This window comes from Panthera onca, chromosome A2, assembly GCF_046562875.1.
Source record: "Panthera onca isolate mPanOnc1 chromosome A2, mPanOnc1 haplotype 2, whole genome shotgun sequence".
NCBI classification, from domain to species: domain Eukaryota; kingdom Metazoa; phylum Chordata; class Mammalia; order Carnivora; family Felidae; genus Panthera; species Panthera onca.
The window spans coordinates 72,394,893-72,401,319 of NC_138340.1; the positions used below are offsets into that span (position 1 = coordinate 72,394,893).

At 45.6% G+C, this 6,427-nt stretch overlaps 2 long non-coding RNA genes across 3 annotated transcripts in view; one reads left to right on the top strand and one right to left on the bottom strand.

Moving 5' to 3' along the window:
* Positions 1–6,413, top strand: part of LOC132679041 (uncharacterized) — a 29,412-nt gene extending 22,999 nt beyond the window's left edge. Inside the window, exon 4 of the long non-coding RNA XR_009609943.3 lies at positions 5,960–6,413. This is a non-coding gene — a long non-coding RNA (uncharacterized LOC132679041). The remainder of the gene's footprint in view (positions 1–5,959) is intronic.
* LOC144615655 (uncharacterized) overlaps positions 1–6,427 on the bottom strand; it is a 41,701-nt gene that overhangs the window by 15,543 nt on the left and 19,731 nt on the right. The window lies entirely within an intron of this gene.

The window sequence follows — 6,427 nt, forward strand, 5'->3', positions numbered from 1 at the left end:
ATCCATTGTTTTTTGTTTTTTTTTTTTTTCTATTGTGAATGGTAGATTAGTTTGTGGATATTTGTTTTGTCATCAGGATGAGCTCTCATGTTCATATGTGAATTGATACAATCAGGGTTCATCTGGTCATGCAATGTTGAATACAGTTTAGTTTAATATTGGTTTGAATTTGTTCTAGCAGGCTCTTTTCCCCATGGCAGGAAGCCAGGTCTTTTGTATACCTTTGCCTTGGGTATTTCTGCAGGCAGACCCCTGCTAAATTTGGAAGACGCAATGGGGGGGGTTTCAGAATAGGATGTGAAGACAGGACATGGCCCAGGGCAGAGAAGAGAGGTGGATGAAGGTGGGCACCCACCGCGAGGAGCAGTGGACCCTTGCAGGAGGCTGGGCGGTGTCCCGAGAGACTGGCAAGGTCTCAGTCCTTGCAGGACCTTGTGGCCGACACAATGGTGTCCTAGCACTGGGCAGTTGGGGACCTATGAATAGAGGGGCTTTCCTTTGGCTAAGATGCAGGAAATGGAATGAGGGGGAAGCAAAGAGTGGTAACAGAGATATGACTCACCATTGATTTGTGGTAATTTGAGAGCTAAAGGAACAGCCTGTGTCTTTTTTTTTCTTTATTATTTTTTTTAATGTTTATTTATTTTTGAGACAGAGAGAGACAGAGTGCAAGTGGGGGAGGGGCAGAGAGAGAGGGAGACACAGAATCTGAAACAAGCTCCAGGCTCTGAGCTGTCAGCACAGAGCCTGACGCGGGGCTTGAACCCACGAACCGTGAGATCATGACCTGAGCCGAAGTTGGATGCTCAACCAACTGAGCCACCCAGGCGCCCCAATCAGCCTGTGTCTTGCACATGAATCTGTGCACTGAAAAATCCCACCTGCAGCACACTCATACTATCTACCAAGAAATAAATGTAACTTGTTCCTGCTTTCCGGAGATTTGCCCACTATTTTTATTTCTTGCCTTATGACACTGGCCAGAACTTGCAAAATGATTAAGAGGCCACAACTTAAGAATGAAGAACAATTTAGCCACGAGCTGCCAAGACCAGGACATCTGAGGGGGGGCACAAGCGAGACAGATGATGATCCTTTTATTCATTCCAGCCTACAGACAGGAAAACTAGGTGAAGTCTCCCCCCACCCCCCACCCGCCCACCTCTTCCCTCCATCTCCCAGGTGCAGGGACAATTGGGAGACTCCAAATAGAGTGAGGTTCATTCACTGGCATATAGCGAATTGAAGGCTCATGATAGAAATTCAGTGCAATTATAAGAAACCAAAGGAAGTTACCTATCTTGACCACCAAGATACATAGCTTAAGGGGTGCATGGGTGGCTCAGTCGGTTGAACGTCCGACTTCGGCTCAGGTCATGATCTCACAGCTTGTGAGTTCGAGCCCCGCGTCGGGCTCTGGGCTGATAGCTCAGAGCCGGGAGCATGCTTCGGATTCTGTGTCTCCCTCTCTCTCTGCCCCTAACCCACTCGCATTCCATCTCTGTCTTTCTCAAAAATAAATAAACGATCAGAAATGATTTTAAAAAAAAGGTACATAAAGATTCACTCTCACTCTTACTTCAATGCTTCCAGAAATTTCTACTTTGTGTGATATCCTCATGAAAGCAGGTATGGCAAAACATGTTGAAAGCTACGATACTAACCAGGGACTCCTCAATTAAAATTACTTTCATCTTTAGTTCTCTTCAATAGCTGCCAATACAGGTCATCATTACACATAAAAGTTTTCTTATGTCATGATAAATGAGTATACAGATACCATATATGTTGTATTTCAAGTATGAAAATTTAAGGTCAATTAAGTTTTGTCAGTCTTTCTCACCATCCCAAACAAGACCTTCAGAGAGCTGTCCTTCACAGTTATCCCATCCAATGGGCTCTGTGCTCGCTCCCACCCCTCCTCCTCTGGATGTGCTCGCTCGCACCCCTCCTCTTTTGGATGTGCTCGCTCCCACCCCTCCTCCTCCCATGGTGCCCACTCACTTTGCTCCACTGTGAATAAGCTACCACTCTGCTTTCACCCTAAATGCTTACCACCCCCCCCCACCTCATCTCTGACATTGGGTCCTCCACGGATGTTCTTGCTCCAATCAAGCATGCCTCCTTTCCTGCAGCTCCTAGATCCTTGAGAGCGTGGGGTTGGACAGGAGCCACTCAAGATTCTTATTGCTATCCACTGCTGCTCTAAGTAAGAAGGCAGTTGAGTGTAGAAGTAACGTGCACAGACCTCAGTGGGGTTAAAATCCTTGCTCCACCAGAGCACATCCATGGACAGGTTATTTGGTCTTTCAAAGCCTCTGTGGTTTCATTTGTCGATGGCAATAATAAGAAAACCTACTTCAGACGGTTGCTCAAAGGACTGAAGGAGAGGACACATATATCAAGCTCTCTGAACCATCCCAGCAGAGGTGAGTGCTTGATAAATATAACCAACAATGGCATCATCTGCATCACGTTCCCACCTTCGCGTAAAATCAGCTTTGATGCTTTGGGCCTCTGTTGCACATGTTCTGGGCTTTACCCCACCTGTGCCTTTTTATTGCATCCGACCCTCTCTCACAGACCTTCAAATTCCTTAACGCCAACGACGTTCACACTCACTCCGCGTAAGAAATCCAGCCCCATGGCCACACCTTGCACTTTCTCACCGTTTACAACTGTTTGCCTTTTGAAATCTTAAACTCCACCTTTCCATTCTCTGAGAAACACTTCCGGTCAACTCCCTCCGACTCACTCCAGACATACCCTTTCACATCATCAATGCCTCTGATGCCTGGATGATTATATTTTCCCCCGATTACGAGTTGCTTTCGGGCCGCACTTCTTTCTTCACCAAGTTCAGACCCCTGAGTCCACCTACCATTTCTTTAATCATTTTTCCTTTTAGTCCCTTTCTTTGTTGTCCTTCTGTGGCTTCTGTTCTGTCAGAACCTGACTGTAGACCCACCTACTCGCACTGTCCAATATGGTAGCCAGTCAGGTACATGTGGACTGTGTCACACAGTCTTTAGATTTTGCCCATAAATAAATGGGCAAAGACACCAACAGCTACTCAGAAGAAAGCTGTTCAAATGGACGATGATCTATATTTTATCTTAACTGATAAGTAAAAAATAGAAGTTAACACAAACCATATATCATCTTTGGCTTGGGAGAAATATTGTGATAACATCAGGCTAGAACACAGTAAAAGAATCATGCCCTTACACTATTAGTTGTGATAGAAACAGGTAAAAACTTTCAGGAGGACAATTTGGTAATATACATATAAAGATCTGAAATATGCCCATGATCTTAGATCCAATAATCCAATTCATAGGAATTTATCTTTAAAAAATAAGCAGAGATGCATTAGAGTAAAATAGTACTATAAATGTGAAATTTTGAAAACAAATTCAATCTACAATAATAGTAGACTAGTTCAAAAATAAAGGCACATCTATGTGATATATTACTTCCCAGTCATTAATATTTTCTCTTTTTTAAATGAGAGAACAGGTTTATTTGTTTTTGAGAGAGAGAGAGAGACAGGCAGAGCACGGAGAGACAGAATTCCAAGCAGGTCCAGGCCCTGAGCTGTCAGCACTGAGCCTGATGGGGGGCTGGAACTCATGAGCTGTGAGATCCTGACCTGAGCCAAAGTCAGATGCTTAATCCACTGAGCCCCCTGGGCGACCCCGGGTCATTAATATTTTCAAGGACCACTTAGGCCATTGAAAAGAATCACCATGAAATCTCATCACAAATGAAAATTATACAAAATTGTGTTTACGGTATGACTGCAATTTAGTTTTACATATGTATGTAAAGCATGGTGTATATATATATATGGTATATATATATGTGTATATATATATGTATACATATATATGTATATATATATATATATATATATACACACACACATATACATACACACATGTATATGCATGGTAGGTAGATGGTATATATGTGTATGTAAATGATACATATATATCAAAATTTTAATAGTTATTTCTGGGAGAGATGATTAAGTGTGATTTACACTTTTGTATTTATCCATATTTTCTGTATTTCATACAAAGAATGTGCGTTACTTTTCAAATCAAGACGGATGCTTTTTAAAAAGTAGTAAGTTTGTATCGGGAGTGGAGGGATCAGAGAGAAGGCGCCCCTTACTGCGCCCTTCATAGACTTTCCTTCTGCACAGATGCACCAGAAGAGGGCGCCTCCGCCTCTTCCCGCAGGCAGGATCTCTCAATTACCTATCAGAGATGGGCGGGGGGATGCTCCCCAAGTCAGTAGAAACTAACCTGAAATGCCTCACTTCCCTGGTGGCCACATTCCTCTTCCGGGCCTCCCGGAAATTTGTGTAGCAGAGGGATATGTAGTTTTGAATGGCCTGTGAGAGCTTCCTCTGGTCACCCTCTTAAACACGCAGCCCGAATGACTTCCGCTCGGTCACCCCTGTATCCTGGTTTCACCTACGCAGCTGCTAGGAGCTCCTCAGCAGAAGGCCGAGGCGATGCATGCAATGGCTTTGCCTTACTGGCCACAAACAGGTTGGTGGAGGTCGCCCAGTTCACACCTACCACCTAACAGGCTGACCCAGTCACCAAGGGTCCCTGAACCCTACCTTGCTCCTTAAAAAGCACATGCTATTCTTCGTGGTATCAGTTAGGGGGCAGCAGATATCCTGGCATCCTCTGCTCTCTCAAGGAAGCTTCCAATTTGGAGATCCTGAAGTTGCTATGAATCGGGCTACTATTTCACTTACCGGCTAACGTGGCCTGGCAGTTCCTTCCTGCACTAGCAGATCACGTCGGGAGCCTAACCCTTTCACCCGGTGGAGTGCTTCTAACTCACTACTTTGAGCAAAGGTGAATCTGAGTAATAAATTAGCCTGGATGATTACTGGACTCTGCCTCAGCAGAGCCAGTTTCTTTACTAAGTATTACAAAGCCCCAGACTTCTCTTTTGGGCTATCATTCTGTCTCTCCCATACGCCCAAGACAGCTCTATTTTGACTCCTTAAAATACCCTCAGGAGGAGGCTGCAGGTAAAGGATGAGTGGAAGACATCGACACAATTGCTTCTGCAAGGTCCCGGGTTTAAGAGAAGGAGGTATAGCCCCACCCACAGTAAAAACATGCTTTCTCTGATGCATATGCATTATGGAGACGCTTCTGTTGCTTTCTCTTTACTTATATATGCATATCTACACCCACATATACACACACATGTAAACATGTTAACAATGATTATTTGGGGAGGGATGCTGATAGGGGTTTTACATTTCTTACATTTCATACAAAGAATGTGTGCTTGAGAGCCGGGGCGGGGGGCGGGGGGGGGGGGATGGGATGGGGGGAATGACCAGACTGATAACTTTGTTCAAAATGGCTTGATGCTGAGCTCTTCAGCATCCCTGAACCAAAGTCTTCTTTTGGTTTTAGTCACGTGCCTTTGTTCCTCATCAGAAGCGCCTCCTCTGGCAAATGCAGGAGGTGGAGACAGAAGCATGGCGAGGGGGGGACTGACCAGTGATGTCCCAGCCAGCGACAGAGCCACCATGTGCAGTTGCGTGGGTCTGGCCAGGACCAGTCTGCCCTGATGGCTTCTCATAGTTCGGTTGCCCGTGTTTCTGTGCTCCACAGAGCAGGACACCGACAGTTCAGTCCAGTCAGCAGAACTTTCTAGAGAAGAGAAGTCACACCTACTATGTACCAAGCACGCTCTCTGTCATCTCATGATTCCTCACAGCAATCCCCAGAAGGGGGTGCCATTGTTACCAGCGCTCATTTGTCAGGGACCGAGCTACTACTGGGCCATTTGCCCAGTGTCCCCTAGCTTGAAAGTGGTGGAAGCCGAATCTGAACCCAGGCAGTCTAGCTGCAGGACCCACTCACTGAACCGTTACCTTTCCGCACATCTTCAGATGGAGTTTCTTCTATTTCAGATCCCTAGAGGTACAGAGCCCTGCCTTTGGTTACCAGGAGGCCATGGGTAGCTACACCCACCCAGATCATTCGGTCCTCTTCATGGCGGGTGGCCCCGTCCGGTCAGATGCCACCAGAGCCAGCATCACCCGAGAGTCATTTGGGATGCTGTGGTTCTAGAGACTGCCTCCATCTTGAGCCAAGGAAGGAGCTGTTCCGGGGAGGACATTGGAACCTTGGTGAGAGTTGGCCTTTCTGTGCCTCCATCTGAAAGCTAAGCTCTTCTATGGGAGTTTGGATTGAAGGTTAGGGATGATGGCTCAGAGGGGGAAAGTGTGAAATGGTAATCGCTTTCATATGTCACTTGAGAAATGTTATAATAAAGCTGAGTAAATTGGAGCATGAGTTAGCCCGGTCTTTTGCCTAATGATGTCACCCACTTTCTGCTTCCTCCAGCCTATGATTAATAAAAGGGGGATTATTACAGT